Source organism: Nicotiana tomentosiformis, chromosome 5 (genome assembly GCF_000390325.3).
Source record: "Nicotiana tomentosiformis chromosome 5, ASM39032v3, whole genome shotgun sequence".
In the NCBI taxonomy this organism is placed as follows: domain Eukaryota; kingdom Viridiplantae; phylum Streptophyta; class Magnoliopsida; order Solanales; family Solanaceae; genus Nicotiana; species Nicotiana tomentosiformis.
In genome coordinates, this window is record NC_090816.1 from 78,287,465 (window position 1) to 78,301,187 (window position 13,723).

Sequence of the window (13,723 nt, forward strand, 5' to 3'; positions counted from 1 at the left end):
TAGTCGAAAAATAGCGATTTTCTGGTAGTGTATATAGAAAAATATTGGAGTTTCTGCCGATAATTATTCATATGATTTGTTTTTCTTATTTTATAGAGTTTAGCATGATCACAATATCATCAGCACATTGTGTGGATACTAACACTTATAAAGTTTTTTTATGGCGATTATTTCTTCTTATGCAATAAACAAAGCCATGACCATCGGGCTAAAATCTAGTAGCTAGTCAAACTCAATTAGCACAAAGCAAGAATGATAAGAAGCTAACTAGAAATATGATCATATAATAAAAAACAATGTAGTTCACAAATATAGTACTATGAGAAAAGAAAAAGTTGAGATATCTTCCTCTAACTCCTTAGCCTTCACAACTTCCTTCACTTTCAGAAGTGTTATCTTCCAACCATCCTGGCCCGAAATAAATGTCACGAGAAAGATAAGTAGACTGCAAAGATGAACAATGAAAAAGACAGCATACTAAGATAAACAACAACAATAACCACTGCACCTCAACCTCAAACAAGTTGAGGCCGACTCTATGAATCCTCACTTATCATGTTTCTGATCTACGAGTAGATAACTTCTGGCAATACTACATTGTCAATATTCCTGAAATAAGAGAAGGATTATTTCTCTTTTATGCAGATCAAGAAAACATTCCCAGTGCTAATAGATTCAGACAAGGCTCAAGTTTAAATGCACATCTCCGAGTTTCCCATCCCATCTACCTAAATAAACCTGCATTGCAATCTCACTAGGTCATAGCTCTGAAAAAGCAAACATGCTTTTTCTGTCCCCAACTAGCAAGCAAATATCAATAATTCATATTCATCGACACTAGTGATATAACCAAAGAGGAGTTCTTCTCCACTGGTGTCAGAAAGTTGCTACAACTCAATAATCAAAGACAGAAAAGGGGTCACGGAAAGTGCTACCAAACAAACACTCCATTTATATTTTTCTCTAGCCTCTTCCAACCAAGCCAAAAAATTAGGATCCAATAGAGTATCCCACATTTAAAGTACTATACTTGCCCCCATGTGGTTCTACTTTCTAAAAGTTAAGCATTTTCAAGATGCCCAGACAGCTTCAACCTTTGGCGCCAGGCCAAGAATCCAGATGCCAGATGGTCCTTTGCTTGTGAACAATTGAAGAAGTCACTTGCTTTTGCAGTGAATGCTAGCTAACAAGCTTTGAAATTGAATTACTCAAATTTCTTGGTGTCAATAGGATCTGCCTCAATCAGTGAAAGAAACTCAACCTGGTGGAGCTCCAAATAGACATGCATGCCTAGCATGGAAAATTGCTCCTCAATGCATAACTGAAGGTAACTTCCGCAAGAATTTGCACAGCTCTCGGTGGAGTTCACACGGAAGCTCCAAAGAGTTTGTTGAGCTTTTCGAATAGTATACCATATGTATTAGCTGTCTATATGGGTTTCTCCCAGGTTTGCTCCGATAAAAGAAGACTTGGTTCTCAAAAAGCTCTCCTTTGCACAGGGAGCGAAGGAGAGCTGAACATGCAAGCAAACTTCTTACCTAAAATGCTATAGGGAAAAGATCTAACATTTCAAAGAAAACTTTTCTGTCATGGGAGCCAAGAGTTTCATTACGATATCCAAGCATTACTAGGTAGTCTGTGATTGGAATACAAAACAAAAAGTGTCTCGAATTTACCAGTCGTATCATGCTATCATATTCCTTGACCACATCAGTAAACTTGTTAATGTTTTCCTCGTCAATAGCAGCTGCCAAATCCTTCATTGAAAAGGTAATCCCGAAAGTTAGTTCTTTGTTACCACAGTCTGAAATCACATATGTAGTGGTTCAGAAATACCTGTTTCAGCTTAAGAGTTATTTACTGCAGTAATTAAGTTTGAATTTGAAATAATTTTGAACTAGTCTTTAGGAGTGAACTAGTCTCTAGGATTTGTTATTTTCAGCTGATTTTGTGCTGATTTTTAGGTCTTTTAAGTTAGTAGCTCTCTTATGAATTGTATTCCAGATGCAGTGAAATAATATAGAATTTTCAGCTTCAGTTCTTTAGAGTTCCTTTACACCTATTCCAGTATATTCTTTTTATTTTCCTGTCACATTCCCCCGTTATTTCCTTTAGTTTCTTTTATCAAGAACCAACAATTGGTATCAAGAGCCATCTTCTTAATGGACCTGAGTTAGATGGAGCCAAAAGAATCTATAAAGTGCATAATCCTTTATCTGAGGACATATGTGAAAATGAGGCAAAGAAGAAGTTGTCAACATTTCAGAAAAACAAAATCTAGAAGAAAGTTGACAAGCCTCAAGGCAAAATGCAAATCTCGAAGAAAGTTGACAAACCTCAAGGCAAGATGCAGATGAAGCCGAAAAAAGAGCCAACTTATTTCATTGACAATCATGAGATGCAGCAAAATAGAAAAGTGAACTCAATTTACTGCAAGCCCAAAGATTAGTTGGCAGATTTACGTACAAAGTCGATTCCAGTTAAAGGTTTACAAGGCATAAATTCATAATTTGCAGCTTCAAAAGCAAGGAGGAGTGTTAGAAATATGTTTTAGAAGCTGCTCTCTATATATTTTACTTATTAAGCTTAAGAGTTATTTACTGCAGTAATTTAATTTGAATTTGAAATAATTTTGAACTAGTCTTTAGGAGTGAACTAGTCTCTAGAAATTTGTTATTTTCAGCAAATTTTGTGCTGATTTTTAGGTCTTTTAAGTTAGGAGTTCTCTTATAAATTGTAGTCCAGATACAGTGAAATAATATAGAATTTTCAGCTTCAGTTCTTTAGAGTTCTTTTTACATCTATTATAGTATATGCCTTTTATTTTCCGGTCATCTTCCCATGTTATTTCCCTTAGTTTCTTTTATCAAGAACCAACACACTTGAGTGAAAGTATATAGTCACTTTGGACCTTGCACAAGGATACCTAAATAAGATGATTTGCCATTTTGTGCCATGTGAAATGTGAGTCCAACAGAAATTGTTTTTTTTTTCTCAGTTTCTCGCAAATCACTTCATTATATATGTTCTCGATTGTTTGGCAACACCATCAATGCTCTTCCTACTTATCACAAATACCCAAAAGCTTTATATTGGGACAAGACAGTAATATCTACTCCATATAAAACAAAGTTCTATACTTTTCTAGATTTATTGTTTTAAGTATTAAACAAGTGTACAGGTCATGCGCCGCTTCTAAAGAAGTGAGTCGAGTTACAAAGGTCAGGTACATGTCAGCCCATGAATTAAAGTATGCTTCTTAAGTTTACTTTAATACAGATTAATCAGGTAATTCATCTCTAAATTATATGTTCGCTATCTGAATATCATCTCTCTCTCCCTCTCATTTAGACACCATATTCAAAATTCAGATACAACTTCCAAAGGTATAGATTTTCAGATCCAATTGAAACTTTATCAACTTGAAATGATACAAAAATAACCATTTTCCCAACGACCATGGAAGGATACATGTTTGAAAGAGAAGGGCGGGGAAGCTAGACAGAAAAGAATGGTAAGGTCTAATTAGACAAGCTATGACATACCTCTAAGAATATGTACTCAAGTGTACCTGAAAACGTGGGATCAAGTTCCTGCAAATGATTTACTACTTCTATTAGAAATCATGTCTCTAGATTAAAATCTTGGAGGCACAAGAGGAAGAGAGTGTCTACCTGGTAACGCTCTAATGCATTGTTAATTGCAACAACATCACCTTTACAAAGCTGGCAAATACCAGCATTAAGAAGAAGCCCTCTAACTCCAAATTTCAATAAGTTGTTCTTGACTGAGTCTCGTGCTATCTCCTCAAAGATCTCGGTTGCTCTCTGGAATCTGGGTGAATTTTGTGTCAGACAGTCAAGTTTTCCAGGGAAGACGCAATTCTTCTTAGACATTGAGCAATTACTAGTTAAAATATTAGTTTATCCACATAAGTGAAGGTTCAGCGCTTTTAACATGGCATTTACAATAGAGGTCTTCTCTTAACCTTTTATCAATAGAGGTCTTTTCTTAATTCTGAACTGGTTCCGTTTTCCTAACTCTTTGATAGTAACCCCTTTTTCTACTTTCCTTTTTTTCATCCTACCGAACATGAGATTAACAGCGCCAGCATCTCCAGGGAGACTTGGATCAAGTACAATGATTCCACCGAGAATGTGTAAGATTAACAGGTAAGCTTAGCATCAATTTCAGATCTCCAGGATTATTTAAGACGTGTTCTGTAAGGAATTTTCTTTTGTAAGTTAAAGTTCATATTTTAACCATTTTCCCTTTGTCTTACCTGTGTCAATCTTTCCCCGTTCAACATTGAATTTTTCAATGACAGCCATTTGAAATTCTTTCTTTTAAGAAAAACTATCATAGACCATCAATACATACCTCTCTATTTGAGCAGAGAACTCTGCAATTTTTTGTTTGCACTAATTTGCAGTTGATGTTGCATCTTCTCTCTTGAAAAGATCAGCTGCTTTCTCATAGTAAATGATAGCCTTCTCCAAATTTTTCTCTTGCTCATATAATTCAGCAATTTCCTGCATACAGAAAAAGAGTATCTAGAATCATTTGATGGAAGAAGGGCCATATACTACCTCAACACGAAAATTACTCAATAAAGACCATTCACTACACTTTCTTAATATATAAGCAGTTTAAAGTGTTAAGTGCAGGATTTATTGAAGAGAGGGGAAGAAAAATAAACATTATATATGTAATACAAGAAACTGAAAAAACAATTGTACAGATAAATGATCGAAGGTCTACAATCACGTTAATATGAAATGAAAATCATGTAAATCAGGTTAAATCAATATTTTGAATTTCTGATTTAGATGCAAAGATGCAATTTCAAATTAATTGAAACAAATAAATTCTATAACGTCCTCTTAACAACAATATATCACTTCGCTAGTTGTATTTATTGTTTCTCGTCCATGGGCGATCACGTGCATGCCTTATAGCCTTGGTGCATGCATTGAAGGGTCGCCTAAGCAAGATGAAGCACCCATCCTGTGGTGCATCTAGCTTTAGAACTTAAACCGCCTCTAATGAGCCTTGAAAACATTGTTTGCCACTTGAAAGTTTGATTAAGCACACAGTACGAGCATTGAGAATAGCAGAACGCACATCCAGCTTTTCACAGTAATAAAGCTATACCTTGTAATATCTTGCAGACACGCTTAGTCTTCCAATCTCCAGAAACATGTTTACAGCCTGCTCTAGACAATATGTTGCCTCTGCAAAATATACATGTTAAGAAATTCTTAGCCAAAGGAGAAGCTGACAAGAAAGGAAGGGATGAACAAATAAAATGTGATGATTTCATAGAAGATAACCCCATAACTGATCAACGATATGAGACTATAATGAAGATATACATGCTATATGAATTTTATTATCAGCTAATTATTGATGTATGGTGTACCAAGACAGTTACCAAGCGGTCTACTCAGGTTCGTGGTGCTGAGCTATATATTTCAACTAGTGACATTATCTGAAATTCACTAAATTGTTATAGTATGCTTTAAGAAAGTAGAGGAAATACATGGTGCAATCAACTATCACCACCTATGACCACTCAAAGATAAACTTCTCCAGTGAGTTGCTTCTCCCTTAACCATTCAGCGTTTTCCTGCTGAAGGAATTCTGTAAATGCTTCTATCTAAGGCAGGAACGGACTTATATCAAAATATGTCAAATACTAGTTTGAAGCACATGAAATGTTCTGCAACGCAAAAGTATTGCTCCAAAGAGGATGAGATATGCTTTAACTTACTAACCTTTAGTATTGGTCTTCTTGTAACAATGAGCAGCATCAGCATAAGCATTAGCCGCCTCATGTTTGCTATCCAACTGTGAACATAGAGTAAAACTAATTTCAAGAAATCAAAATTGTATAGGAAAAGCTAGAGAAAAGCATCAGATAGAGACATATTACAACAGGACAATCTAACACTACCTTCAGATGACAATTAGCCAATTTGACATATACCGCTCCAGCTTGATCCCCTGAAAGATAAGCATCCGTAGATTATATGCAGTTTCTCAGCATATACGACATGGCGATCTAACTTACAAAACCGTAAACCTTTTCCCATTAGATCCTCAAGAACTCAAAGAATCCTCGACCTCACCATGTTTAGAGACTAATGTAATTTTTCCACAATCACAACTGAATGTCAATCTTATAAAATGAGCAATTCAACCAGGAATAGAATACTTTCTTTATCTCAAATTTACATTATTTTCCATCTTTTGTCTCAAGAAACATAAGCATTTTCAATGTCATACACAAAGCACAGAGACGATTGGAGAAACATCAAAATCTTGTTGTGCACGTGATGTTGGGCTAAAACAGTCCAAAGATACTCTTAATATGGTGTGATATTGTCCGCTTTGGGCCAAGCCCGCACAGTTTTTCCCGAAAAGCCGCACACCAAATGTATTAAACACCTTATAAGTAGAATCTTTTTTTTCTACTTTCCATGTGGGACTTTGTTCACACACACCCAACACATGAGTCATAAGCAAGAGTTGATCCATTCAAATATAAGAGCATGTCCATAACATGGTAAAAGCGGCTGAGTAAATAACTCTCCTTAAATGAACAACGCTCCAATGATTAGAACATTAGAAGAATTATGACCTTTCCACCTACTTTACACACAAAATTTTACAGAAAATTAGACTTTTTCAAAACAGAATCACGTGTCGATCACAAGAGTACAGAATTCAAAGAGTGAAATGTGTGTGTGTATATATATATAAAGAGGAAGATTTTTATATTAAAAATGATAATTTACATAGAGTGTAGATAAGAAACTAACAAGGTTTGGCGAGTTTGAGGCAATTGGCAGCTTTATCAAAAAAATCCGCAGCATCTTCAAATTTGGAGCCGAAGAGACCCCAGCCGCTAAGCTTCTTCTCAGCTTGCTTCTCAAATTCCTCTCCTCTGGCAATGTGATCCCCCATTGTGGGACAAGGGATGACGATGATCGTTGAATCAAGTGAAAATTATAAGACGAGAAACTGTGATGGAAAAGATATTAGATAAATCTACAAGAACAATGCATGAGAGTTGGGAATGAAAAATGATTATTCAAGTATTGACGGGGCTTTACTTTTGTTATGCATAGACACGTGTGCTTGTTCTAATTAAAATGCTAGTAACATCCATCTTTTTTTTTTATAGGGAAAATACATAAAAACCCTCTTGAACTTGTCCCGAAAACTCGTTTGAACATTTAAACTAAACGAGTATATTTTTACCCTCCTCTCCCAAACACAATTTGGGTGAATTATATTGAGAAATTTTTAGAAACCACTATTATTTAATGGCTATTAACTTCATATAGCTATCATATACATAATTACTTCCTATAGCTACTATTCAGTTGTTATGGTAGTATATTAGTTGTATTCGCGCTGCTGTATTCATGAAAACAGCTGCAAACAACGCCTAAAATCAGGCAGTTCAGCTGTACGCGTATGTATTCGCGTCATATATTCATGAATACAGTAACGACAATCACCTTAAAAATAGGTATGTCCAACTGTCTAATAACGGAAATAATATCAATTAGCGTGATACACTCCTAATATAACTCAACAAAATCCATTCTAACATGCCTCATTATCAACCCAATTAATTAGAATGATTTTTCAGTTGTATATTGTCACGACCCAAAATCCCAACCTGTCGTGATAGCGCCTATCTCGATACTAGGCAAGCCGATAATCTCAATAAACGAAAACTTCTCTTTAAGGTTGAAAATATAATATTTAATACAATACAAACACTCCTCAAAACCTGGTGTCACTGAGTACATGAGCATCTAATATGAATACGAGTCTGGAAAATATAGTCTATAATAGTCTGAGACCAAATACAGTGAACAAAGAGATAGAGAAGGAGAGACAAGGTCTCCGAAACACGGCAGCTACCTCAAAATCTCCTGAAAATCAACCGCGCGAAAGGATAAACACCCGCTATGTCCGGAAATACCTGAATTTGCACACGAAGTACAAGGTGTAGTATACGTACAACCAACTCAGCAAGTAACAATAATAAATAAGGAACTGAAGATAATAATGAGCTACACAGTTATGGTTCATTTCGAGTAATTCCAGCAAAGAATAGACATGCTATCAAATCTGGCAGATTAATGTCAAATCAATTTTTATACAGTTCATGTTTATGTAATCCGTATATCAACAAACTTTCAGAGATTTCACAACAATGACAGATAGCAACTAAGTGCAACAACAAATGAAAATCAAGTACAACCTCTTAGGACAACAATCACTCACTGGGCTCCCAACCCTCATCACTCCCTAGGCTCCCAACCCTCATCACTCTCCCAATGGGTACCCGCGCTCACCGGGGGTGTACAGACTCCAGAGGGGCTCCTACAGTCCAAGCGCTATAATCTAGACGGACAACTCATGTGCTGCACGGACAACTCACGTGCCATAATATAAATATCTGGATCCACACGGCCAACTCACGTGTTATAGTATAATATAAGGATCTGCACGGCCAACTCACGTGTTGCACGGCCAACTCACGTGCTATAGTATAATATAAGGATCTGCACGGCCAACTCACGTGCTGCATGGACAACTCACATGTTATAGTATCAATATCTCACAATCAGGCCCTCGGCCTCACTCAGTCATAAATCTTTCCAGTCTCTCGAGCTCTCAATAATCATGAAATCAGCCCAAACAACAATGATATGATGTATCAATAATAATAACAGAGACTGAGATAAAATGTGCAAGTAAAAACTGAGACTGAGTACATATAGTATTTAGCAGGCAATTCAACAAGTACACGACCTATGAGGGTCCCAACAGTAGTATCATATAGCCTAAGCATGATTTCTAACATGATTTACAGTCAAATTTTATCAACACATAGAGAGCATATAACTAACAACAAATTATTCAACTTTACAGTTTTCCGGGACGGACCAAGTCATAATCCCCTCGGTGCATGCCCACACGCCCATCACCTAGCATGTGTGTCATCTCCAAAATAATCACATGATACCAAAATCCGGGGTTTAATACCCTCAGGAACAGATTTAAAATTGTTACTTACCTCAGAGCGTGAAATTCTTTACTCTGCTATGCCTTTGCCTCGCAAATCGGCCTCCGAATGCCTCGAATCTAGTCAAAAATAATTTGTTTCAGTCAATAAAATTTATTGAAATTAACTTCATAAGAAAATGCTAATTTTCCATAAAAATCCGAATTTTAGCTCAAAAATTGCCTGTGGGGCCCACATCTCAGAACTCGACAAAAGTTATAAAATCCGAAAGCCCATTCAACCACGAGTCTAACCATACCAATTTTATCAAAATTCGATCCCAACTCGACCCTCAAATCTTCAATTTACACTAAGAGGGTTTTCAAACTTTTCCAACTTAATTTGCCAATTAAATGATAAAAACAACTTTGGATTCGGGTAATTTAACCAATATTGAGTTAAGAACACTTACCCCATTGTTTTCTCTTAAAATCACCCAAATATTGCCTCAATCCGAGCTCCAAATCGTCAAAACAAGAAGTCCCATTTTCAGAATTTAAACTCACTGCCCATGCTTTTCTTCTTCGCGAACGCGGTCAGTGCCTCGCGTTCGCGAAGCACAAAATAGCTCCCGTCCACATTCCTCCTTCGCGAACGCGACATCACCCTCGCGTTCGCGAAGCACAAAATGCCTCTGCCTCAACGCCTTCTACGCGAATGCGATCAAACCATTGCGAACGCGATGCTTCGTTCCCCCTCACTACGCGAACGCGACACCCCCTATGCGAACGCGTAGACCAATTGCCTGGGGTCCTCAGCTGCTTCCTCTCTTCTTCGCGAACGCGTAACACCTCTCGCGTTCGCGATGCACACCCAGTCCACCCTTCGCGAACACGTTCTTCTGTTCACAAATGTGAAGAGCAAATATTGCCAGCCTCTCAGTTCCTTTTCGCGAACGTGAGCCTCTACTCGCGAACGCGATGAAGGAAACCAGATGGTGCATCAGAAAAATTCCAAGAGAGTTCCAAGTCCATAATCCAACCTGTTAACCATCTGAAACTCACCTGAGCCCCTCGTGACCTCAATCAAATATACCAACAAGTCCTAAAATATCATACGAACTTAGTCGAACGCTCAAATCACCTCAAACAACGCTAAAACCATGAATTACACCCAATTCAAGCCTAATGAACTTTGAAATTTCTAATTTCTACAAACGACACAGGAACCTACCAAATGACATCCGATTTACCTCAAATTTTGCGCACAAGTCATAAATGACATAACAGAGGTACTCAAATTTTCAGAATCGGATTTCGACCCTGATATCAAAAAGTCAACCCCCCGGTCAAACTTCTCAAAAATTCAACTTTCGGCATTTCAAGCCTAATTCCACTACAGACCTCCACATAATATTTTGGACATGTTCCTAAGCCCAAAATTACCATACGGAGCTATTGAAATTATCAAAATTCAAATCCAAGGTCGTTTATACCTAGGTCCATATCCGGTCCACTTTTCTAACTTAAATTTTTAATTATGAGACTAACTGTCTCATTTCACTCCAAATTTCTTCCGGACCCGAACTCACTAATACGATAAGTCATAAAATAACTATAAAGTATAAATTGAGCAATAAATAGAGGAACGGGGCCATGATACTAAAAATGACCGGTCGGGTCGTTATATATATAACTGTTGTATTTAACTTTTGTATTTAGTGTGTTTCAATTTTTTTTTACTTTTGCATTCATTTGATTCAATACTTGTATTTACTGTATTCGCTATTTTATATTCAGTGTATTCAAATGTATTTGTATTAACAGTATTTTAGTTATTCCTAATATGTGTTATTATTGTTGTATCCAGTATATTTTATTGGTTGTATTCATTATATTTCTATTTATATTCAGTGTATCTTACTATATTTTACTGTATTTTAAAATTAGATGTATTCACCGTTTATATTCTGTTCTATTTTAATATTTGTATTCAGTGTATTTTAATATTTATATCATATATTCATGCATACTGTATGTACAGTATGCATAAATACAGGTGTATTCAGCTGTATTAAAAAAATACAGATTTTCAAAATACATAAATACAGGCAAAAAAAATATATTTGCATAAAAATACAATGTGTTTGAGTGAATTTGTACAGAATATAATGTATTTGTATCATTGTATGTGACTAAATAGCAAAGAAGAGAAAAAAGTTTGTCGGAGATGGCGTTATCCAGCCAAGAAGAGAAGAAAGTTCGGCGGATCCATACAATAAATTTATGATAAGAGTTCATCACATTGCTCCTTTCCATTCAAAAAATTCACTCTTTTTTGTTTTCTGACTGCCTTTTACTCTATTATAATGTCTCATCAGCTATCAATATTAGGGCGTGTATCTTGAGTTGCTCGAAGAGAGAGAGATTCTTCTTTCTCATCGGCCATCAATACTAGGGCTTGAGTTGCTCGGAGAGAGAGAGAAGGAAGAGAGAGAAAGAAGAAAAAATCTAAGAGAGAATCTTGTGTTAATTGAAAGAAAGAGAGAGGAAAAACATAAATTGCGTATTTCATGCATCAATGGTAGTATATATCATAAATATATATTTTGCTATAAAATATAAAAGGTAGCTATAGAAATTAATATTTTAAAATAATTTTGGTTTATAATAAATGTGGTGTATACTTTTGCTATAAGAGGTAAAATTTTCAATTATATTTCACTCTCCATAACACCAGACCAGTAAAGGGTGGGGTAAGCCACGAGCTTTCTGGTGATGCCACATCATTAATGAGGATTGATATTTTAAATACCCACCCACTAAGAAACTCACTCGAATAAAACATCCGACCCACTTCTAATACTTACCCTAGGGTTTTTCACCCAACCTCATTTACTTCCAAATACAACGAGTAAAGGGTCTGATGAACTCAAAACCTAGTATAGATTATTCTCCAAATCTTATGGATTAGAGAGTAGATACTAAAGATTCTTGTAGGTAATTCTTTTTGTCTTCAATTTTTTGTCGAACTTGAAGTGTAAAATTTCGTATTTAAGGTTTCATATTTTACAAAAAAGTATTTATTGTTGTTTTGCTTCTTTACTGATTTCAGTTCAAAAAATAATTTTTGAACACACTGAGAATTTTTCATGGAGGTTAGTTACAACAATCTCCTATTAAGTACGAAGAAGGTATTATGACAGATTATTTGATATTGATATTGACAGATTTTTGCATTTTGAGTTTCTATATTATGTCAAAGAAATTGGTTATAATTGTGAAACATATTCTATTTATGTGAGACCACGCAAGTCTAGTAGTTTTGTAATTTTAACAGACAAAGATATTATGGGTATTGTACCTTTATTAAAAATAAGGATATATTTGAAGTCTATGTGTCCCACTCTATTGATGAACCTTTAATGGTCCCTCCAGCTATTGAATATGTAAGCCATGTGGGTGCGAAATCTAGTGTGTCTTTTGATAAAGAGACAAATCAAATTGTTCGGGGCAGTGAAGGTTTAGGATTTGAAGAACCACAAACTAGTGTGCATGTTGCTGATAGTGTCTCTGGTAAGGATGAGTGTGGTCCTTCTAATGCTAATGATGTTTCATTAGTTGAATCTGATATGGACAGTAGTGACAATAGTTCATATTCAGAACATGAAGAGTTGTCTGAGGAAGTGGAAGAAGATTATGGTAGTGATGTTGATGAGGAGTATAGGAGTTTAAGAGAAGAGAGGAAGAATGTGCAGAGAGGGAAGAGGAAGGAGAAAGATACTGAAGCCAGACATGTTGAGTTAGGTAAAAAGGGCCCAGATTTGTGATATGATGAGTATGCAGCTAGGAAGAAGGACACTTTAGAGAGTAATATTGTAGGAGATGAGCCATATTATTCCTCAGATGAAACTGGTAGCTTTGAAACAGATCCAGATGAAACTGCTTATGATGAAAGTGAAGACGAAGTCCAACAGCTAGTAAGATCAAGAAGAAAGATAAAAAAAATAGGGTTGTCTTTGATCCTAGTTGTAAGTTAATTTGGGAAACTGGCCTTGCTTTTGAAAGTGTTAGACATTTCAAATTAAGAAGCACTTACTAAGTATGCAATTCAAGAACATGTAGAGTTAGGTAAATATGTTAATGAACCAACAAGAGTGAGGGTAAAGTATTGTGGTGGCTGTCCACGACTGTTGTTTGCTAGTTATAATTATATGACAAAGAATTTTTTGGTGAAGAACTACAATTCACTTCACAAGTGTAATGGTATAACCAAGAACAAACTATGCAATTCAAAGTACTTGGCAGAAAGATATAAGGACAAAATAATTTCTGAACCAAATATTAGAATCTTTAAGTTTCAGTAGTTAAAAGTGTATATTGGAAGGACTGTGACAAGAAAAACTAAATATATTGCGTTATCGCAAATTATGGGGGACCATGTTAAGGAGTTTGGCAGAATTCTGGATTATAGAGATAAGCTGCTAAGGACTAATCCAAGTGATGTGAAACTTAGTGAAAGAAACTTTTCAAGATGGTAGGAAAATATTTGTGTCCTTATATTTTGATATAGTGAAAGGACTATATATTTTGATGCCTTGAAGAAGGCCTTCCTTGATGGTTGTAGGAGGTGCATTGGGTTTGATGGGTATTTTCTGAAAGGTGATTGTAAAGCCAATTACTTGTGGCTGTT

At 35.9% G+C, this 13,723-nt stretch overlaps 1 pseudogene; it reads right to left on the reverse strand.

Annotated features, from left to right (window-relative positions):
* Window positions 1-219: 219 nt before the first annotated feature.
* LOC104101580 (alpha-soluble NSF attachment protein-like) lies at window positions 220-7,072 on the reverse strand (annotated as a pseudogene).
* Window positions 7,073-13,723: the final 6,651 nt, after the last annotated feature.